This window comes from Mastigoproctus giganteus, chromosome 3 (assembly GCF_048544385.1).
Source record: "Mastigoproctus giganteus isolate SK-2022 chromosome 3, ASM4854438v1, whole genome shotgun sequence".
NCBI classification, from domain to species: domain Eukaryota; kingdom Metazoa; phylum Arthropoda; class Arachnida; order Uropygi; family Thelyphonidae; genus Mastigoproctus; species Mastigoproctus giganteus.
In genome coordinates, this window is record NC_143577.1 from 146,230,159 (window position 1) to 146,255,161 (window position 25,003).

At 39.5% G+C, this 25,003-nt stretch overlaps 1 protein-coding gene across 3 annotated transcripts in view; it reads left to right on the forward strand.

Moving 5' to 3' along the window:
- The window catches only part of LOC150088309 (cyclic AMP-dependent transcription factor ATF-2-like), a 237,356-nt gene that overhangs the window by 15,870 nt on the left and 196,483 nt on the right, over nt 1-25,003 (forward strand). For all 3 annotated transcript variants that reach the window (XM_090370702.1, XM_090370700.1, XM_090370701.1), the window contains exon 2: nt 19,581-19,659. The gene's annotated coding sequence lies outside the window, so the exon portion shown is untranslated. The remainder of the gene's footprint in view (nt 1-19,580; nt 19,660-25,003) is intronic.

Genomic DNA, 25,003 nt, shown 5'->3' on the forward strand with positions numbered 1-25,003 from the left:
TTATTTAAAAAGTAATTTTGCTAAGCATGATCAAAAGCATCTACTTTTCTTCACTCTTTTCCATAGAATGTCTACAGATGAGTAATATAAGCCAAGATGTAATCATTAGATTAGCAATTGGATTTCTTCTGATGATTGCTGATCATATTGAAATTTGCAAATTGTGTAATGTCTGTAGTTAATGGTTTCACTATTATTTTGGAAAGGTTTTGGGATAAGTTCAATAGGATGATAATGGTGAATATGATTAAATTCCAATACTGAATTAAAATCACCAGTGGCATGTTGGAGCAGAAAACAGAGTTAATCCTGCAGCAGAGATTTAAAAACAAATGCAGAAATGCCATCAGAATATGGATATTTCTTAATAATCAAGGTTGTTCAATTATTCTAAGTTTCTTTTGTCAAAAAATCATGGTAGGCATTGAGTGGGATGCATTCAGTATGGTAAGAGAAATTTTATTAGGATGATTTGGATCGTGCAGGCTTAGTGATGATGGGATTCTTCCTCTTGCTCAGATTACAAACTTGTGAGGGCATAGATTCAAACTGAGGAGACAGTTCTAGAATAGATGTACAGAAGGGATAGTTGATTGCTGGAACACACTTCCATCTGCCATTGTGGAAGTTGATAGCTTATATAAACTCAAGGCAGAACTAGACAAACAACATATGGAAAAAATGAATCGATGAAATGGGAAGGGTGTTTTTTTTTGACTGATGCTGTATAAGCTTGATTTCTTGCATCGTGTGCCACTACTAATGCTAATGCATGCAAGAATTACAAGAATAGCAAGTTTTTTTGTTTCTTTATGAAACCCTGAACATAATGGTATTGGAATCTGTAGTACTTTTCTTGGGTTGAAGGTTGAGAAGATGAAAGAAGATATCTTTTTGACATTAGACTTGAACTTCTGTAGACTGTAATTTTCAGAAAATATTTATGAAGGCAGGTTTATCTAGAAAATGGCAGTTGAATGAATAAATGAGGAAGAAGAAAAGTTGGTTCCGTGAGTTTCAAGTTGGACAGTAAACGGATGTTGACTGTTTGTGGTATGTGTTTGGACTACTTTGAAAGAGAGAGCGGAAACTGTAGAAGCCAATTCAGAAAACCTGTGCCCATGAAAGTATCTATAGAAAAGGCATGCAGCAGAATGTGTATGAGACAGAGTGGAGAGACTGTTAGAGATGAGTCATTAATTAAACTAACTGTTCTCTTTTGAATGAAGAGGTTTTGGAGGCACTGCCCCAGATGTGGGAACAGTATTCCATGGCTGGACAGATTTGTGATTTGTATAGAGTGAACAGCTGTTTGGAAGAAAAGTAACACATGAGCGAAAGAGAAAATTCAGTTTTTTTTAATGCAGAGGAAGCAATATTTGTAATAAGTTTATGCCAAGTGAGATTACAAGTCAATGTAATCCCCAGTAGAGATATATAACCTTACTGAGAAATCGGAGTGTAATTGAAGATAAGCATAGGAGCAGAAGAATCCTTTTTGCGAGATATAAGACAGGACTGAGTTTTAGAAGGATGAAAATCAACTAAGTTATCTTTGCCCCAATAGAGAATTACCTGGAGATGAGCATTTAAAGAATTGGTAGTGGATATTCGAGAAAGTAAAGCTTTTTGTGCAGGGCAAGGTTTCTCAAACTAGAGGGTGGAATGCAATGTGCTATCATCGGCAAAAACTATGGATAGGATTTCCGGCCAATGGAAGTTCATTAATATACTAGAGGAAAAGAGTAGTAAGAACTGAACCTTGATGAAAACTGGCATTAGTTGAGAAGCCAAAAGACAAAGAGCCCTCTTCCATCACCTGCAGTAAGTGGTCAGAGAGAAAACTGGATACCCAATTACAAAAATCAGTTGGCAAATCTTATTTAAAAAATGAAAGCTTATTTAGAAAACCTTTATGCCAAACATGATCAAAAGCCTTTGAAATGTCAAGAGCAACTGCTTGAGTTTCACCAAACTTTTCTATTTAATTTCTCCATAGATGTGTAACATAAGGCAGAATATCATCAGTGGATTGACACTGATGGAATCCATATTGGCGATTATTGATCAGCAACAACAGCCCAGTTGTGAAGTACTTCACACCTGGGTAGTCTTTTTTAACAAGTACAGGTCACTGTTGAAAAAAAGCCACGAATTAGGGTTGAATTTGAAAGTGTCTGCAATTCTGCCCAGACACGATAAGAGGGAGTATATGATAAGAGCCTTGTCGATCAATTCGGCCCTAGAAAGATTGTGCAAGGTTCAAGGGGTAGAATTTTTTTCACCCTGGTCTGTACTTGTTAACATGAGAGACTGCTTCTACAGGGATGAGATACACTTAAATAGAAAGGGTGCAAGAATATTTGCTAATGCTATCGAAGCAGTGTTAGGTGGGTCGGAGAACTGCTAGCTTCGGGGATACAAGGACTAATAGATTAACAGTAGCCACTGGCAGAGGTGAAAGCGATTCTTGCACTGCTTCTATTGGAATGAGCACCAACTTGGAAAACAAGATTCAGGGTATATCAGAGACTGCTGGGAGTCATTGCGGTAAACACATGGGTTGTGTTAGGGTAGCTAAGAATAGGAACAGGTGCATGTATACTTGCGTATATATACACCAATGCTAGGAGATTGGTAACTAAATTAGATGAATTTCAGATATTGCTCAAAACATCAAAGGCAAATATTGTTGGGATATCAAAGACTTGGTGTCACACAGATAGAAAGGCAGAACTGGAATTTGGGGAGTACAATATGTACAGGAAGGATAGATAGACAGGACAGGAAGTGAGGATGAGTTATGCTATTAGTTCAGAAACACATAAAATCCAAGGAAGTGAAGCCAGTCGACATCGCTGGACAGTGCCGTGTAGAGTCAGTTTAGTGTGACATAAGCATTGGGAGATCAAAATTGAGAGTAGGAGTGTGTTATAAGCCTAATGACTCTGATGGGTATAATAAGAAACTGCACAGGGAAATAGAGTGGGCCAGTAAATCAAAGAGTCTTATGATGGGGGATTTTAATTTCCCAGATATTGGCTTGAATTTGTGGGTTGGTTACTCATACTAGCAAAGCTTTTGTCGATTTATTGGATGATTGTTTTCTACATCAGCATGTTCGGGAGGCAACTAGAGGGAGTAAAACTCTTGATCTGATTATCAGTAGTGATTCTTCATGCATTAAGAATCTGAAGATAAAGGAACCACTAGGTGGCAGTGATCATAGTGTGCTGAAGTGGGATTTACTCAAAGAGGTAACTACCATCAGGGGTAAAGGGAAGGGTTTTTGCTTTTGTAAAGGCAACTACGGTGGTCTGACATAGTATTTAAATTCTGTATGGTGGGACCAACTGATGATGTTACCAACAGCAAATTCAAAATGGGAAGCATTCAAAGAATTTATCATGGAATCTACTAGGCTTTACATACCAACTAAGAAATATTGTTCAAGGTTTAGGCCTAAATGGATGTCAGATGAACTAATGAGACATATGGCAGAGAAGAAAAATGCATGGGATACATATAGATTAATGGGTGACATGGAAGCCTATGAAAGATATATGCTTGTCTGTAACCAATTCACAAAGGAGATTAGGCAGGCAAAGGATGTAAAGAAAAACAGCAATGAGTTCTTTACCTATGTAACTCTAGAAGGAAAGGAATGAATCAGATTGGTCCACTGGATATTGATGGTTCAACTCTTGATGATCCTGTTCAGGTGGCTAACAAACTAAATGAGTATTTTGCCTCTACATTCACATATGAGGAGTTATTCAGGGAGGGGAATGCCAGAGGTGTATTCAACTCTGGCAGTAAGCTAGATAATCTTGCAATAACCGAGAGGAAAGTGGAGGAGAAATTGTTGAAGATAAACATAAAAAAGGCACCTGGGGTGGATGGGATCTACCCAGTTATATTAAAGGAGGCAGCAAAGTAAGTAAGGAAACCCTTAGCCATAATTATGAGAGCTTCTTTGGATTCAGAGGAGGTACCCATGGACTGGAGATGTGCAAATGTGACCCCAATTCACAAAGGAGGATCAAAGGGCAACACAAGAAATTATAGACCTGTTAGTTTAACTTTTGTTCCAGGAAAGTTAATGGAGGCACTGCACGATCATCTAGACAAGACTTCAGTTATAGCTCGGACACAGCATGGTTTTGTTAAGGGAAAGTCTTGCCTGACCAATTTGATTGGATACTATGATGGAACTGGATGCAGGGAATAACTTTGATATGATATATTTGGATCTTAGAAAGGCTTTTGATACTGTTGCACATGGAAGACTGCTGAAAAAATTGGAGCAGTGTGGCACTGCAGACAAATTGCTACTATGGATAAAGGGATGGTTGAGTGGGAGAAGACAGAGTGTGGTAATCAATGGACACTACTCATCGTGGACTAATCTTATTAGTGAAGTCCTTTAGGGTTCAGTGTTGGGTACATTGTTGTTTTCTGTATTTATAAATGATATTGATAATGGTATATCAAGCTTAATGTCCAAGGTTTCAGACGATACGAAGGTTGGCAGGGTTGTTAGGACACTAATGACAGTATGCTGCTACAACGAGATCTGGAAAAGTTGAGCAGATGGACTGAGAGGTGGCAAATGAAGTTTAACATTGACAAATGTAAAGTACTACATATGGAAGCAGTAACCCCAGCGCAACGTATCAACTCTGTGGTACTACACTGACAGTGGTAGAGAACCAAAAGAACCTGGGGGTAATTGTGCAGGCAGATATGAAGTTTTCTGAGTAGTGCAGAAGGGCTGCAAGAGTAGCTCATGGTGTCTTGTCAATGATATACAGGAATTTTTCTAGCAGGGATAAGGAGATGATTACTCCCTTGTATAAGGCAATGGTCAGGCCACACCTTGAGTACTATATACAGGTCTGGAGGCCTCATTTTAAGAAGGATGTAGAGCTGTTGGAACGAGTACAGAGATGGGCAACAAGATTAGTGAATGGAACAAAGGGTTGCTCTTACGAAAAAAGACTTAAATTTTGCAAATTACAGTGTCTGGAGACTAGGCACCTGTGAGGTGATCTGTTTGAGGTGTATAAATCCTTGAATGGTTTGAGCATTCTCAATGCTGATGGGATTGTTCCTCTTGCTCAGAATAATCATCTGAGAGGGCATAAATTCAAATTGAGGAAAGGCAGTTGTAGGATAGATGTCCAGAAGTTTGCCTTTAGCCAGCGGGTAGTTGGTTGATGGAACAGACTTCCATCCCTTGTTGTGGAAGTTTATAGCCTAAATAAATTTAAGGCTGAGCTGGACAGGTATTTGGAATGAACGGAGGGGTGAAATGGGAGCTTTTTTTTTTTGGCTGATGCTGCATAAGCTTACTTTCTTGCATCATATGCCTATTCTAATGCTAATGAACAAAGATTGAATTTTCACTGTTATAGAGAATTCCAGAACTTGGAAGCATAAATTCAAATTACAGGGGAAGATATTTTGATTAGCATGTAGAGGAAGCCGGTGAGTTTTTTTAATTGCTAGAACAGGTTGCCTTTGCAAGTAGTTGAGGCTGACGGTTGTGAATAAATTCAAAGGTCAAACTGGAAATTCTTCCTCCTCACCTGTGTGAGGAGGGAACCAAAGAATTAGTGTCTTTTTATTTTATTTTTTATTTATTTTTTCTTTCTTTTACTTTTTCTTTATCAGTGCAATAAAAGCCTGTGCCTTCCTTGCACTATATAGCTATTACCATTACTATTCCTGGGAACCAAATGCACATTACTAGAACTTTACTGGATATTTGTGAGGCATAAACTTGATTATAGTTCCCAACTATTATTATTATTAGTCATATGATGCAAGGAAGCCTGAGGCTTATGCTCCACCAGCCAAAAAAAAATTCCAAAGTTACCCTACCCTGAGAGAGAGAGGGAGAGTCAGAAGAAGGGAATCACCAAGAAAGCAATAGAGAGAAGAATGATGATATCCAGCTCTGGACCTTGGGTTTGCCAAGCCCATACTCACGAGATGTGAGTCCCTGGGGTGAATTATTTTGCTAGACATTCCTTTCTTTAGTGACTTGATTCAATCCACTACTTGACCACTCAGATTGCCACCAGAACCACTGGAGTGGGGAAGCTAATGAACCACAGCTCTTGTTCTGACATGTAGTTATTTGGCTTATTTTTGCAATATATCATAAAAATAAAATCCCTGCCAGACCTTTCCACATGGACATCTGTTTTTATACCATGATGTAAAAATCTGTTTAATAAATGCAGAACTGTCAGCCATCCCTTTGATATCGAGATTGAACAGCTGGCTGAAGATATTAACTTTATAGTGGATAGTGTATTCATTTTAGCTAGGCAGATCTGTTCTTCCTGTAGCATTTGCCTTCCATCTTGTGGCTTTACCCTTAGAAATTGGCCGAAAGTTGAGACACCTTTTATATATCAACAACTCATTTGGTCCCCAAGGCTTGTCACTCTTATCCAGGTATGACACAGAAAGTATGCTAACTTAGGAGTCTAAAATGCTGATGAAACTGATATTGAGTCCTCATTTGTGAGTTAGGTGGACTGAATTTGGCAAAGGCCCTTTGTTATGCAACAGCCAAATCCACTGCTTGCATGTTAGTAACAGTAGTAGCTGATGGTCAAGCAGGTGGGTACACCAGCACGTTGAGTTGACAGTAGTTCAAGGTCATGTTTTTTTTTTTTTTTTTTATGAAAACCCCAAACACGAAAGGTATCAAAACCTATAGTACTTAGTACCATGCATGGGTTGAAGGAGAAGTATGGGGGGAGGGGGGTGCCGGAAACTTTGCTCTAGAGACTAAACATGGGTTTCACCACTTCAAGCCTCCAATAAGCAAAGTGGTGACTGATAAATATGGTGATGGTCTTGTATTCTATTTTGTGATCTACTCTGACCATTCCAAATTATAAATAGAAAATTTATTTTATTTACACCCCCATATGGAAGGTCAGAAATTGGAAATTACAGACCAATTAGCTTGTTGTCCCACATCTACAAGTTGTTCACAAGTGTCATTACCAACAGATTAGAAAGAATAATTGATGAGAATCAACCAAAAGAGCAAGCTAGCTTTAGGACCGGATTCTCAACTATGGATCACTTTCACGTAATATCACAGCTAATGGAGAAAGCAAATGAATATAAAACACCATTATGCCTGGCATTTTACTCCATACAGACATAGGGAAATGTTTCAGGCACTTGAAAGACAAGGCATAGACATGCCATACATTATTATTTTGAAGAAAATATATGCGAAGTGGCGCCTTCATAGCCAGGTGGGCAGGAGCAGCAGTACATAGCACACGCTTCTTGATTAGACCGAGGTTCGAGCCCGTGACCACCAAATATGGAGAATGCGGAAAGGTCAGGGAATGACCACCGCATATCCCCGGAGCAATATGACTTTAGCATTAGCATTAGTAGAGGCATTTGATGCAAGAAGGCAAGCTTATGCAGCATCAGCCAAAAAAAAAAAAAAAAAAAACCCACTTCCACTTCACCCCTCTGTTCGTTCAAAATGCCTGTCCAGCTGAGCCTTAAACTTATTTAGGCTATCAACCTCCACTACAAAGGATGGAAGTCTGTTCCACCAACCAACCACCCGCTAAAGGCAAATTTCCGCACGTCTATCCTACATCTGCCTTTCCTCAATTTGAATTTATGCCCTCTCAGGTGATTATTCTGAGCTAGAGGAAGAATCCCATCAGCATGGAGCATGCTAAAACCATTCAAGGCTTTATACACCTCTATCAGATCACCTCGCTGGTGCCTAGTCTCCAGACACTGTAATTTGCAAAATTTAAGCCTTTCTTCGTAAGAGCACCCTTTTGTTCCATTCACTAATCTTGTTGCCCTTCTCTGTACTCGTTCCAGCAGCTCTACATCCGTCTTGAAATGAGGCCTCCAGACCTGTATACAGTACTCTAGGTGTGGCCTGACCATTGCCTTATACAAGGGAATAATCACCTCCTTATCCCTGCTGGAAAAATTCCGGTATATCATTGACAATACTCCATGAGCTACTCTTGCAGCCCGTCTGCACTGTCAGAGAACTTCATATCTGCCTGCACAAACCCCCAAGTCCCTCTCATTCTCTGCCACTGTCAGTGTAGTACCACAGAGTTGATACGTTGCTCTGGGGTTGCTGTTTCCCATGTGTAGTACTTTACATTTGTCAATGTTAAACTTCATTTGCCACCTCTCAGCCCATCTGCTCAACCTTTCCAGATCCTGTTGCAGCAGCATAGTGTCAGTAGTGACCTTGACAACCCTGCCAACCTTTGTATCATCTGCAAACTTGGACATTAAGCTTGATATACCATCATCAATATCATTTATAAATACAGAAAACAATAATGGACCCAACACTGAGCCCTGAGGGACTCCACTAATAACATTAGTCCACGATGAGCAGTGTCCATTGATTACCACTCTCTGTCTTCTCCCCCTCAACCACCCCTTTATCCATAGCAGCAATTTGCCTCCAATGTCACACTTCTCCAATTTGTGTAGCAGTCTTCCATGTGCAGCAGTATCAAAAGCCTTTCTAAGATCCAAGTATATAATATCAAAGCTATTCCCTGTATCCAGTTCTTTTGTGACTGCATCATAGTATCCAATCAAATTGGTCAGGCAAGACTTCCCCTTAACAAAACCATGCTGTGTCCGAGCTATAACTGAAGTCTTGTCTAAATGATCCTGCAGTGCTTCTTTAACCAGTGCCTCCATTAATTTTCCTGGAACAGAAGTTAAGCTCACAGGTCTATAATTACTTGTGTCAGCCTTTGATCCTCCTTTGTGAATTGGGGTCACATTTGCACATTTCCAGTCTATGGGTACCTCCCCTGAGTCCAAGGAAGCTCTCATAATTATGGCTAAGGGTTTGCTTACTTCCTTTGCTGCCTCCTTTAATATAACTGGATAGATCCCATCCACCCTGGGTGCCTTTCTTGTGTTTATCTTCAACAGTTTCTCCTCCACTTTACTCCCAGTTATTTCAAGATTCTGTAGCTTACTGCTAGAGTTGAATACACCTCTGGCATTCCCCTCGCTGAATAACTCCTCATGTGTGAATATGTGAATTAGCAACTTTAGTTGCTAATGCTCCTAAAAACCAAATAACAAACAATATGCGAATGCTACCTCCTTTATTAGACTAGGCAGACAAATTTAAAATTGAGAAAGGAGTTCAACAAGGAGACACTGTCTCTGAAGTTGTTTACTGCTGCCCTTGAGGAAGCTTTCAGAAGATTGGACTGGTCACAGAAAGGAATAAGTGGGAATGGAGAGTATTTAAACCATTTATGATTGCAGATTACATTGCAATCATAAGCCAGTATCCCGAAGAATTAGAGGAAAATCTTAATCAGTTATGCAGAGTTAGTAAGGATTTTAGTCTAAAGATAAATATGGCTAAAACAAAAGTAATGATGAACAAATATGCCACAGAAAGAGATGTAATCATCGAAGGAGTAGAAATTGAAAAGGTGGATTCGTATACATATCTTGAACAAGTCATTAGCTGTAATAATGATAAATGGCTGAAAGTCAAGAGAAGAATAAATTTTGGATGGATAGCATTCAGGAAATATAGTCGCATACTGAAGAGCAATATCCCAATTTCTCTGAAACATAAAATAATGAACCAATGTATACTCCCCACCACAACTTATGGAAGTGAAACTTGGGTACTCACCAAAAGAATGAAAGAGAGGCTGAAAATTACGCAGCAAAGAACGGAACGAATCATATTAGGAATAAGACTGTTGGATAAGAAGAGAAGCATTAGTTGAGGCATACGATATAAGACAGTAAGCTTATGCAGCATCAGCCAAAAAAAAAAAAAAAAACCTCCTATTTCACCCAACCATTTACTTCAAATGGCTGTCTAGCTCAGCCTTAAATTTATTTAAGCTATCAACTTCCACAGCAAGAGATGGAAGTCTGTTCCAACAATCAACAACCCGCTGGCTAAAGGCAAATTTCCACACATCTATTCTTCAACTGTCTTTCTTCAATTTGAATCTATGGCCTCTCAGGTTCGTAATCTGAACAAGGGGAAGAATCCCATCAGCATTGAGCTTGCTCGATCCATTCAAGGTATTATACACCTCAATCAGGTCTCCAGGCACTGCAATTTGCAGACCTTAAGCTTTTCTTGATAAGAGCACCCCTTTGTTCCCCTCACCAATCTTGTTGCCCTTCTTTGTACTTGTTCTAGCAACTCTACATCCATCCTAAAATGAGGCCTCCAGACCTGTATGGTACTCGAGGTTTGGCCTAACCATTGCCTTGTACAACGGGTTAATCACCTCCTTGTCCCTGCTACCAAAATTCATATATACCATTGACAAGACCATGACTTGCCCTGGCATCCCATCTGCACTGGCGAGAGAACTTCATATCTGACTGTGCAATTACCCCCAGGTAATTGTGCAGTCAGATATGAAGTCTTTTTCATTCTCCACTTTCCTGAGTGTAATACCACACAGTTGGTACGTTTCTCTTGGGTTACTACCCATATGCAGTACTTTGCATTTATCAATATTAAACTTCAGTTGCCACTTCTCAGCTCATTTTCCCAACTTATCTAGATTCTGTTGCAGCAGCATACTATCTTTACTGTTGTTAACAACCCTGCCAACCTTTGTATCATCTGCAAACTTGGACATTAAGCCTGATATACCTTCATCAATATCACTGATGAATACACAAAACAACAGTGGGCTCAGCACTGAACCCTGGGGAACTCCACTAATAACATTAGTCCACGAAGAGCAGTGTCCATTGATTACTACTGTCTGTCGTCTCCCACTCACCTATCCCGTTATCCATTGAATAAACTTGCCTTTAATGCGATACCACTGCAGTTTGTACAGTAGTCTTCCATTTGCAACAGTATCAAAAGCTTTCCTGAAATACAAGTATGTGATATCAAAATTATTTTTTGCATCCAGTTCCTTTGTTACCACATCATACTATCCAATCAAATTGATCAGACAAGACCAATTTGACAACCTTTAACAAGCCCATGCTGTGTCTTAACTATTCCTGCAATGCTCCTTTAACCAGTGACTCCATTATTTTCCCTAGAACACAAGTTAAGCTAACAGGTCTATAGTTACTTGTGTCACATTTTGAATCCCCTTTGTGAATTGGGGATACATTTTCAGATCTCCAGTCCATGGGGACCTCCCCTTAGTCCAAGGAATCTCTCATAATTATGGCTAAGGGTTTGCTTACTTCCTTTGCTGCCTCCTTTAATATAAGTGGATAGATCCCATCCACCCCAGGTACCTTCATTATGTTTAAATTCAACAATTTCTCCTCCACTTTGCTCTCCATAATTACAAAATCACTTAGCTCCCTGTTAGAGTTTGATAAACTTCTGGCATTCCCCCTCCTTGAACAAAAAATTCCCCATGGGGCTCACATCTGGTGAGTATGGGCTTGGCAACCCAGGGTCCTGAGCTGGATATCATCATTCTTCTCTTTCTTGGTGATTCCCTTCTACTTTTGACTCTCTCTCTCTCTCTCTCTCTCTCTCTCTCTCTCTCTCTCACAGCCAGGTGGGAAGGAGCAGCAGTGATAGCACACGCTTCTTGATTAGACCGGGGTTCGAGCCTGTCACCACCAAATACGAAGGATGCGGAAAGGTCAGGAATGACCACCGCATGTTCACGGAGCAATATGGCCTTAGTTGCTAATGCTCCTAAAAAACCAAATAACAACAACAACTCTCTCTCTCTCTCTCTCTCTCTCTCAGGGTTACTCGGAACTTTTTTTTTTTTTTTTCCTTTTTTTTTTCAGGCTTCCTTGCATCATATGAATATTAATGGAATAGAATAGAATTCTTCATGTATGAATGTAGATGCAAAATACTCATTCAGTTTATCAGCTACCTGAGCATGATCATCAATAGTCGAACTATCTATGTTAAGTGGACCAATCTGATTTATCTCTTTCCTTCTAGAGTTTCCATAATTAAAGAACTCTTTGCTGTTTTCCTTTGCATTCTTTCCCAAAGATTTCTCATAATCTGCCTAACATCCTTTGTGACTTGATTACCGACTGGCTTATATCTGCCATATAAGTGTTGCCTGATAATTTATGTGCATCCCATGCATTTTTCTTCTCTCCCATGAGCCTCATTAATTTTTCTGACATCCACTTAGGCCTAAACCTTCAACAGTATTTCTTAGTTGGTATGAAATGCTTAGTAGCCTCCAAAATTAAATCCCTGAAGACTTCCCATTTAGAATTCACCGTAGGTAACACCATCAGTTGATCCCACAGTATAAAATTTAAAAAACTCTCTGAGACCACTGTAGTCACCTTTATGAAAGCAAAAACCCTTCCCTTTACCCTTAATGGTAGTTATATCTTTAAGTAAATCCCATATCAGTACACTGTGATCACTGTCACGCAGTCGTTCCTTTATCTGCAAATTCTTAATGCATGATTATTCATGCATTAAGTGATTATTCTTGATCTGATTATAATCAGATCAAGAGTATTACTTCCTCTGGTTGCCTCTTGAACATGTTGTTGTAGAAACAGTCATCCAATAAATCCACAAAAGTCTTGCTAGTGTTAGAGTGACCAATCCACAAGTTCCAGTAAATATCTGGAAAGTTAAAATCCCCCATTATAAGACATTCTGATTTACTGATCCACTCTATTTCTCTGCACAATTTCTATTCTATTTCTCATTATACTCATCAGTCATTAGGCCTATAACACACACCTACTTTCGTTTTCCCTTTCCCAGTGCTTATGTCACACCTCACCGACTCAACATTGCATTGTCCACCCATGTCAGTTGGATGTGTTTCTTGACTAAGCATAACCCTTCCTCTCCTGTCTATCCTTTTTGTACACATTGTACTCGCCAAATTTCAATTCTGCACTGCTTATATCTGTGAGACACAATATCTCTGATAATTCAACAATATCTGCCTTTGATATCTTGACCAGCACTTCAAACTCATCTTATTTATTAACCACTGTATACTTCTAGCATTGGCATAATGGAAGTATACATGCATGTGTTCTACTCTTTACTCTTACACAGCCCATGTATTTACTTGTTTCACGATGACTCCTAGCACTCCTGGAAATGCCTGGCACCTTTCCTTTTCAGGCTGCTGCTCATTCTAATAGAAGTAGTGCAAGAATCACTTTCGCCTCTGCCTGCGGCCACTGTTAATCTTTTAGTCTGTTAATTCCTCACCCCCCCCAAGCTAGCAGTTTTTCGACCCACCTAACACTGCCTCTATAGCATCAGCAAATATTCTTGCATCCTTTCTATTTAAGTGTACCCCATCCCTATAGAAACAGTCTGTACTGTTAACAGGCGCAGACCACGCTGAAAAAAATTCTACCCCATGAGCCTTGCGCGATCTCTCCACGGCCGAATTGACTGACAAAGCTCTTGTCATATACTCCCTCCTATTGTGTCTGGGCAGAATTGCAGACACTTTCATATTTAACCCTAACTCATGACTTTTTTCAACCTTGACCTGTACTTGTTAAGTAAATCTGTAGTCTATGGATTAAACACACGGAATAGGCAGCAAACTCAAGTAAAGGACATTCTTATCAAAGCTAAAGAACTGAAATGGACTTGGGCAGGTCACATAATTTGAAGACATAATGACAGATGAACTAAGAAAATAGCAGAATGGTATCCAAGGGGAGGTAAAAGAAAACCTGGAAGACAATGGAGATGGACCAACGAAATTCAAGAGCTTGTGGTTAGTAAATGGATGGCCATTGTACAAAACAGAAGGAACTGGAAAGTTGCTGGAGAGGCCTTCATCCTGCAGTGGATTGAAAATGGCTGATAATGTGGTGCATGGTCAGGAACATTGTATCTATTAAACTGGTGCTGATCACCCCTGAGTGGTGTGATCAGCTCCAGACAGGCAGGAGTTGAGGTGTGGCATCCACATCACACCAAGGAATGACTAACTGTCTGTATCACTAGGCCATACTAGGTGAAAGATGACTCTCATTACCCATTGCTAAAATGTTACTTCACTTGTTGGAGTTTTGTTTCAGAGACAACACATGGGTTAAGTCTCCAGGGCAGAGCTCCAGCAACCCCCTTCCCTCCCCCAGTCTCTTCTGTCATGTAGTAAGAGCTGTGTTTTTTGGGGTTATGATGGGCATCATGGCAAGATCCAGTGTTCCTTACATTTTAAGGGTACAGATTTAAAATGGCTATAGCAGTTTACTCAGTTCACTGAACTTGAACCTATTGGCAACTCTCTAGGAAGCATCTGCCATACTAGCTAGTGCATAATCTCACTACCTCTACTCTGCCAGCTAGCAACTGGCAGGAGGATGACTAGAGTATACATGTGAGGTGCTATCGAGGCTACATTTTGTCAAGGAACTGGGTATATTCTTGCTGAATGTATGCCATATCCAGAAATTTCTTTGATTCATACATGTTCCCTTTCTACTTTTAACTGGTGCATTGAGTAAATATATACAGTGCACCCTGAACCGTCAAACTAATAGAACAAACTTATCTTCCAAAGGATCTAAACCTCCCATTAACTTTCTCATTCATTTCGCAAATATATGTTCTCTTGGTTCCAATCCTAATGATCCGTTTTCACCTGCAATCTACTTAGTGTATTTCTGATATCAGAGTATTTCTGATAGGATCTCAATTGTCAGTTGTCTCAACCATTATTCATATCAGTTTCTTAATTATTTGCTGTATGATTCTTTTTGCTTTGTAGGTCTTGTGCATATTTTTTCTCTAGTATTTCTTGTCTGAGACTTTCTAATTTGGAATTTTCTCCTTTTAATCTCCTCTGGTTTAATTTCTCTTTAACCCCTCCTTTTAACTTCATCTGTTGCCTCTGTCATTTTGCCAATTCTAAAAATCACTAAGAACTTTTTGACTTCTTTACTTTAAATTTTACTTTTTCCAGTTTAACATATCCACTGCTGAAATGCAAACTTGCATCAAAACGAAATGAAATTTTTTTGCCTTAGCGCAAATATGTATCCAGTTCATTCATGGTCAATAAATGAGTGCTGTAAAAAGAAAGGCACTGGCTGGTTCATAGTTTCATTTGTTGTTTGCTTATGTTGAACTAATTTTATCTAGTTTAGTATTTTCCACAAGAAGAAAAGGCAAAATATTTTGAAGATTATGCTTGCTGAATTCTTTACATTGTGAAAAGCATTGTGAAAAGCTTTACACTGGCGTGATGTGGATGCCACACATCATCCTTAGGGCGTGTGTCTACTGATAAAATTTTGTATAAAAAGTATTTTCCTGTAAAATTTTACCTTAAAGGATTGTTATAATGAATCCACAGCCTGGAACATCAGGACTGAAAAGTAACAGGGATGGATAGTATGTAAAGCTGATGACATTGAATCAGTTTTTATGATATGTTACACGATACTGAAATAAATTCTATTCCAGTGATGCAGATTCTAAATCTCATTGATTGGAACACTACAAAACAACAGATGATGTCATTACTTGGAGTGATGATCTTTCGCAGATGAAATCCATTCACTGAAAAGCAGTGCCTACTTGTTCCAGTGGCAACTCCATAGCCAGGTGGGCAAGAGCAGCAGTGCATAGCACACGCTTCTTGATTAGACCGGGGTTCGAGCCCGTGACCACCAAATACGGAGGATGTGGAAAGGTCAGGGAATGACCACCGCATATCCCCGGAGCAATATGGCCTTAGTTGCTAATGCTCCTAAAAACCAAATAACAAACATAACAAACTTGTTCCAGTGCCCAAGAGAAGTGCCCCAATTCACACAAAAGACAGTTGCAGATATAAGCAGCAATGAACATGTTAATTTTCCTAACAGTGAGGTAATTTTCCTTGGTGACTTTAATGTTCAGAACTCTACGTGACTTCAACTTTCTAGTTGCATAGATCCAGCTGGTCAAGATGCTGAGGCTTTTGCATTTACTAATGATTTTACACAACTTGTTCATTTACCTACCAGATACCAGGCAATCCTAAAAACACTGTCAGCACTTTTGATCACAACTTGATGGTGGTGGTCTCTTCTCCAGTGGATCCAGTCTCTTATTGCCATTCTCAGCCTCATGTCACTTGGCATTACAATGGAATGAACTGCATGATTTCTGTTTCTTCTTTTCCTTGGTATTACTTTTTTAAAAAAATTCCAATCCTAGTGTTTGCTCAGATTGTGTCACTGAAATTATCTTTGTACAGATAAAATCTATTATTCCATAATCCACCCTAGAACTTGGTTCTCCCAGTAAATGTGCTGAGATTGTTCAAGGTAAGAATATAGCATCTCAGGCTTCATATTCTGCCTACATTAAAGCTTGCAACAATTATAAATGTTACCTTTTATAATAATATGATATATCTTTTATAATGATGTGATATTTTATGTTTTTATATTGATTTTGCTTTCAAAAATAAAATATATTTTAGCATTAATTATCTATATTTTATTTAAAACCCCAAATAGCCACAAAAGAATATATGTTCCTTAAATATATTGTAAGGTAAAAAGTGTTCCTGACTAAAAATGTTTTGCAAACGTGCCTTATACAATTGGACAATCATTAGAGTGGCAATTTTGCCAGCAGGGACATTTCCTTCGCCCTGCTGGCAAAATTCCTATATATCATTAATAGAACCATACAAGCTGCCCTAGCAGTCTGCCTACGCTACTCAGAGAACATTATGTTGGACCGCACAATTATTTCCAGTTTTTTTTTTTTTTTTTTCTTTCTCTGCAGTCTTGAGTGCAGTATTATCCAATTCTTGTGTTATTCTTGGGATTATTGCTTCCCATGTGCATTACAAATTTAAAATTGAGAAAGGAGTTCAACAAGGAGACACAATAGCTCCGAAATTGTTTACTGCTGCCTTGATGAAGCTTTCAGAAGATTAGACTGGTCACAGAAAGGAGTCAATGTGAATGGAGAGTACCTAAACCATTTACGAATTGCAGATGACATTGTGATCGTAAGCCACGATCCCAAAGAATTATAGGAAAATCTTAATCAGTTATAAATAAATAAATAAATTTTCTGTTTATACTCTGGCACGACAACCAAGTCAGTAGAGTTTACAATAAATCGTCAATACAAATATTTATCGTATTTAGTAGTTCATGGGCTTGAACAGGCGCCTTCGTAGCCAGGTGGGAAGAAGCAGCAGTGCGTAGCACATGCTTCTTGATTAGACCGGGGTTCGAGCCCATCACCACCAAATACGGAGGATGCGGAAAGGTCAGGGAATGACCACCGCATATCCTGGAGCAATATGGCCTTAGTTGCTAATGCTCCTAAAAACCAAATAACAACAAAACACAACAACGGGCTTGAACCCCGGTCCACTCAAGGAACCCGTGCTACGCACTCTCGCTCCTGACCACCGGGCTATGTTATGCAGAGTTAGTAAGGATTTCGGACTAAAGATGAATATGACTAAAACAAAAGTAATGATGAACAAGTATGCAACAGAAAAGGATATAATTATTGAAGGAGCAGTAATTGAAAAGGTGGATTCATATACATATCTTGAACAAGTCATTAGCTGTAATAATGATAAATGGCTGGAAGTCTAGAGAAGAAGAAATTTTGGATGGATAGGATTCAGGAAATATAGTCATATACTGAAGAGCAATATCCCGATTTGTCTGAAATATAAAATAATGAACTAGTGTATACCCCCCACCATGACTTGTGGAAGTGAAACTTGGGCACTCACCAAAAGAATGGAAGAGAAGCTGAAAACTATGCAGCAAAGAATGGAACAAATTATATTAGTAATCAGACTTAAATAAGAAGAGAAATACATGGATTAGGCAGCAGACTCAAGTAAAGGACATTCTTATCAAAACTAAAGAACTAAAATGGTCTTGGGCAGGACACATAGCTTGAAGACATGATGACAGATGGACTAAGAAAATAACAGAATTGTACCGAAGAGGAGCTAGAAGAAAACATGGAAGACAACAACAGAGATGGACAGATGAAATTCACGAGTTCAAGGCTAATAAATGGATGCCCATTGCCCAAAATAGAAGGAACTGGAAAGTTGCTGAGGGGCCTTCATCCTGCAGTAGATTGAAAATGGCTGATGATGATGCAGTACCTCGCATTTTTTCAGTGTTATACCTCATTTGGCACTACTCAGCTCATCTGTCTAATTTGTCTAGGTCTGGCTGCAGCAGTTTGCCTTGATTCCTGAACACTTTGCAAAAATATTGGAGAAACATTTGTCAAAGAATAGAATTTAATTTTTATTTTTGGACTTTAAAGGGGATCATGGAGGTGGCTGAAATGTCATTAAAAAATGTTTTAATAGATTCATTTATTGGGTTGCCTTTGTTAATAATTTAAACCATTTAATCTGTTTACTTAAAATGAATAAAATACCCCAGGGGCTCATATCTGGTAAGTATGGGCTTGGCACACCCAGTGTCCTGAGCTGGATATCATCATTCTTTTCTTTCTTGGTGATTCCCTTCTACTTCTGATTTTTCTCTCTCTCAAGGTAATTCAGAATTTTTTTTTTGGCTGGTGCAGCATAAGCCTCAGGCTTCCTTGCACCATATGCTAATAATAATAACAATCCAAGACCAGGTAATCAACACCAGAAACTATAGAAAATACATCGCCAAAGAGCCTGGAGTGTCCGATGACACATGTTGACAATGCCACCTGGCCTCGGAAACGATCCAACACATTGCCGCGGGGTGAAGGTGATCACCCAGACTGAGTACACTCATAGACATGACCAGGTAGCCAGGATAATACATCAGAAGCTAGCAAGGTAATACCTGTTGATTGAAGAAAATGTACTGTACTACAAGTACAAACCCCAGGCAGTGCTAGAGACCCCAACCCACAAGCTGTACTGGGACCGTGCCATAATAATGGATAGGGCATTCCCACACAACAGACTGACACAAGAAGCAAAAAGCTACCTGTCTGATTGACATAGAGGTACCCAACACTGGCAACTTGCAGAAAACTCATGGGGAAAAAATCAGGAAGTACACAAACCTAAGACAGGAGGTCAAAGAGATGAGGCATGTGCAACAAGTAACAACCATCCCGATCATCGTGTCAACCACAGGTATGGTGCCAAAGACCCTACATAACAGCCTAGCAGCAATAGGTCTTCCAGTGAACACCTACAAGGAACTCCAGAAAATTGCAATCCTGAACACCTGTAGTCAGAGAGTTCCTCGACCAACAGTAACACCAGACATAACAACCGCCCTGTGTACTTGGTAGCAATACCTGTCACAAGGTGGAACCCCCAATCAGGGAGAAATAATATAAGAGCAATAATAATTGAAAATTTGGTCAATACTTACATGGAGTGAGGTGTTGTTCCTTGAAGATCATAATTAATTCCCATACATACCTTTCATCCAGCACATTATACTGATTTGCTTAACAAATATAGATTTAAGTATTGTTATCTCTATTTATTTGAAACAATAAGATATTTATTATTTCAAAATATTGATTTAAAGATTTTTATTATTATCAAGTTTTGTTTCTTATTTTTTCTTAGAGCTCCAACATGTACCTAAGAATATTAAGGAAGTGGTGTTTGGCTGATTTTTGCACAAAACAGTGTTTTTATATATCAGGTATGATTTGTTTGGCTGTTCATCTGTATTAAGTAGATTAACTAATTGCTTCACAATCTAAAACAAAAGCTCCCAGCTTTTGTTTATTTGCCAGGGCAGCCATGTAGCAGAAGAGTAACAGTTTCATTGTTATAACTGTCGTGTATAACGGTACTCACTTATGTAATTTTTGTGATATCGTGAGGATTCAAGTAATATCAAATATGACATGGCTGCTGCTAGCTGTTGACCCGATGTTGTTGATGATCTGCACTTGGAGGAATTTCTCTCTCTCCCTCCCTCAAAAATTGATCCATTTGATATTGATGGTTCAACTGTTGATGATCCTGCTCAGGTAGCTAACAAACTAAATGAATATTTTGCATCTACATTCACACATGAGGAGTTATTCAGGGAGGGGAATGCCAGAGGTGTATTAAACTCTGTCCGTAAGCTAGATAATAACTAAAAGTAAAGTGGAGGAGCAATTGTTGAAGATAAACATAAGAAAGGCACCTGGGGGTGGATGAAATCTATCCAGTTATATTAAAGCAGGCAGCAACGGAAGTAAGCAAACCCTTAGCCATAATTATGAGAGCTTCCTTGAACTTAGGGGAGGTACTTATGAACGGTAAATGTGCAAATGTGACCCCAATCCACAAAGGAGGATCAAAGGGAGGTTACAGACCAGATATAAGCTGGTCTGTAACCAAGTCACAAAGGAGATTAGGTAGGCAAAGGCAGTTTATGAGAAATCTTTAGCAAAGAAGGCAAAGAAAAACAGCAATCAGTTCTTTACCTATGTAAACTCTAGAAGGAAAGGGATGAATCAGATTGGTACACTGGATATCGATGGTTCAACTATTCATGATCCTGCTCAGGTGGCTAACAAACTAAATTATTATTTTGCATCTACATTCACACATGAGGAGTTATTCAGGGAGGGGATGCCAGAGGTGAATTAAACTCTACCAGTGAGCTAGATGATTTTGTAATAACTGAGAGGAAAGTGGAGGAGAAATTGTTGAAGATAAACATAAGAAAGGCACCCAGGGTGGATGGGATCTATCCGGTTATATTAAAGGAGGCAGCAAAGGAAGTAAGCAAACCCTTAGCCATAATCATGAGAACTTCTTTGGACTCAGGGGAGGTACCCATGGACTGGAGACGTGCAAATATGACCTCCGTTCACAAAGGAGGATCAAAAGGCGACACAAGTAATTATAGACCTGTTAGTTTAACTTCTGTTCCAGGAAAATTAATGGAGGCACTGGTTAAAGAAGCACTGCAGGATCATCTAGACAAGACTTCAGTTATAGCTTGGACACAGCATGGTTTCATTAAGGGGAAGTCTTGTCTGACCAATTTGATTGGATATTATGATGTGGTCACAAAGGAACTTTTTTTTTTTATGAAAACCCCAAACACTCGAGGTATTAGAACCTGTAGTACTTAGTACCGTGCTTGGGTTGGAGGTTGAGAAGATGAAAGTAGATATTTGTTGATATTAGACTTGAACTTCTGTAGACTGTAATTTTCAGGAAATACATTCTTGTAGATAAATGAACAATCTGTGCAAGGTCACTAGTAATTGCAAAAGCCTCAGAATCTTGACCAGCTGGGTCGGTGGGACTAGAAAATGGAAGCCACTGGAGTTGTGAACATTAAAATCACCAAGGAAAATTACCTCACTGTTAGAAAAGTTGGACTGGAGAAAGTCAAGTTGAAAGAGAGGAAGTCAAAGAACACCAAGTGATTAGTGAAGTTGGGAGAACGGTACAGACAACAGATGAATTTGACACGAGGTAGAGAGATTTTAAGCCAGAGAAGATTGAATGAGGAGATTCCAAATTATCAATTCTTTGACAGGGAATATCGGAACTGACATATGCACAAGTACCACCTTTGAGGCAAAAGGAATCATACAGTGAGTAATATGGGCAACTGAGATGAGCAGTGGTTGAATCAACTGATAACTGAGATTCTGTCAGAAAAAGTACATGGGGTTTGGCAGACTGCAAGTGGAAATGAATATCGTTGAGATTAGAATTGAGACCACGTATATTTGTGAAATGAACTAGGAAGTGTTTGTGAGGTTTAGATCTTTTCGCAAATAAGCTTACTATATTAGTTTGACAATTCATGGTGTATTCAATAGTAAGAAAAAGTGTGGGGGGGGGACATGCTGTATGAAGTAATGAAATTTTTGTATATGGCGTACACATGGTAAGAATATACCCAGATCCTTTACATGACATGACCTCGACAATGCCTCTCGCATACACACTACTCGGACTCCTTCCAGTCACTATCTGGCAGAGTAGAGGTAGCAAGATTATACACTAGCTGATCCGGAAGCCTCCTAAACAGTTACCTATAGGTTCATTCTAGTGTACTAACTAACGGCCGGCTTGCGAATACCGTTTCAGAGCAGGACCCTCGAAATGTAAGGAAGATTGGGTCTCACCATGATGTTCATCATGACCTCAAAAGTCATCAGTCATACAGCATGATGGAAGAGATGGTAGAAAGGTTGACCTAAACTTAGCTCTGGAAACTAAACATGAGTTCCACCACTTCAAGCCTCCACTAAGCAAAGTGCAGTATTTCACCGGTTGATGAGAATCATCTACCACCTAGTATTGCCTGGTAACACAGAGGGATGGCATTCGTCCATGTTGTGTGGGCACCATACCTCAACTGCAGCTTACGTTGGTTCACACCTGGTTGGTCACCATAGTGTGCATGTTCATGGAGGTTATACCCAGGTTTACTAACAGTCCCACCATTGTGAAGGTGCAAGCAGAGAATTTGACTGTTACAGGCCATCCACACTTTGCCGAAATTGGGTCCACTTGACTTGGATGTCACCCGAATATCAGTTCCATCAGCGTTTTAGACTCCCAGGTAGCAAGTATAGCTTGTTTAGCATATCTGAGAGAATACTCACCAGATATGAGCTTCTGCACAAATTGGAGCAGTATGGCATTGGAGGCAAACTGCTGCTATAGATAAAGGGATGGTTGAGTGGTAGAAGACAGAGTGGTAATCAATGGACACTGCTCTTAGTGGGCTAATGTTATTAGTGGAGTCCCTCAGGGTTCAGTGTTGGGTCCATTGTTGTTTTCTGTATTTATAAATGATATTGATGATGGTATATCAGGCTTAATGTCCAAGTTTGCAGATGATATGAAGGTTAGCAGAGTTGTTAAGGACACTAATGACAGTACGCTGCTGCAAAAGGATCTAGAAAAGTTGAGCAGATTGGCTGAGAGGTGGCAAATGAAATTTAACATTGAGAAATGTAAAGTACTACATATGGGAAGCAGTAACCCCAGAGTAACATATCAACTCTGTGGTACTACACTCACAGTGGTAGACAATGAAAAGGACCTGGGGGTAATTGTGCAGGCAGATATGAAGTTTTCTGAGCAGTGCAGACAGTCTGCAAGAGTAGCTCATGGTGTCTTGTTAATGATATACAGGAATTTTTCTAGCAGGGATAAAGAGGTGATTATCCCCTTGTATAAGGCAGTGGTCAGACCACACCTTGAGTGCTGTATACAGGTCTGGAGGCCTCATTTTAAGGATGTAGAGCTGTTGGAATGAATACAGAGAAGGGCAACAAATTAGTGAATGGAACAAAGGGTTGCTCTTACAAAGAAAGGCTTACGTTTTAGAAATTACAGTGTATGGAGACTAGGCACCTGTGATAATAATCCTGAGAGGGCATAAATTCAAATTGAGGAAAGACAGTTATAGGATAGATGTGTGTAAGTTTGCCGTTAGCCAGCTGGTAGTTGATAGGTGGAACAGACTTCCATCTTTTGTTGTGGAAGTTGATAGCCTAAATAAATTTAAGGCTGAGCTGGATAGGATTTGGAAAGAATGGAGGGGTGAAATGGGAGCGGTTTTTTCCTGGTTTTTTTTTTTTTTTTTGTTTGGCTGGTGCTGCATGAGCTTGCTTTCTTGCACTGTATGCCTCTACAAATGTTAATGGTAATTCTTCAAACAGGCCTCTGAGGTTGGGTATATTCATACTGTAGTTTTTAGTGTTTTGCACCAACCTTGCGTAGAAATAAAAATAAAAATAAAAACACCAAGGAAACAGAACTTTTGATAACTGTGTTTATAATAAATTACAATAACCTGTATTTACAATAAATTTAACTTTACAATAAACTATACATATGAATTATTAAAATCTGCTACATTACAATCAATAAAATGCATTAAAATATACTAGATTAAAAGCGATAAAAACCGTAGCTTTCAAAGGCTCCAGCCTTCTTCTTCAGCGGTGTTTTCTTGTTCTGCAGTACATCTTTAAATATCAGCAGGTTAATGGTACTCCTCACGTGTTTTCATTCACACGTGTTCCGTTCTCTTGCGTTGTGGAACCGGAAGTGGCTCGAGCGGAAGTCATACGGAACCGTTCATCCCTTCTGAGGATAGTGGTCTCAAAGATGGGATGAATCCGCGTACCTCTATCTCTATTAATGTTAATTGTAGAACAAATCCGCAAACTCTCGAGCCACTTACGGTCCCAGAACTTATGCGCCCGATCGGTGATGATAGCATCGTCCGGGGAGATCTGGTGTTGCTTCTCCCAAAAATGCTCGGCCACGGCGGACTTGCCATATTCCGCATTTTTTATTGCCTTAGTGTGTTCCCCCAGACGATCTTTAAGACGGCGTTTTGTTTCCCCTACATAACATTCCCCACAATCCGGGCATCTAATGCTATATACGACCCCACTTGTGTTCTCTTTTTGAATGGGGTCTTTAACCTGAGACACGATTGTGTGCAGCCTCCGCCCCGGAAGCTGCACACAACGTGTCTGGTACTTTCTTAGTATTCTAGCTATATGATCAGTCAAACCCGGATAGTAGGGAATGTATGCAGTGGCTATTGGTGTAAAAGGCTCGCCTCTCCTCTGATTTCCTTTAACATATTTCTCTATAATCCTCTGGGGGTAACCACATTTTGCAAGATCCGTCGTGACCCGTTCATACTCTAACTTTCTATCATCGGAGGTACTGCAATGTGATTTTGCTCTATCAACTAAAGTTCTTATCACACTGTTCCTATGATGGTTGGTCTGAGCTGAGCTGTAATGCGAATACTGCCCTTTACACATGGACTTCCTATATACCCTAGTCTTTAGCTGTCGATCTTCCCTACAGACCAACACATCTAGGAACGGCAAAACCCCTCCTTCTTCCACCTCCGATGTAAATTGTATGAATGGGGAGAAGTCATTTAAGATGTTCAACACCTGATCTTCACTCCCCTTCCGAATAATTGAAAACGTATCATCCACATACCTTTTCCAGGGGCGCATAGGGAGAATACTAGCATTAAA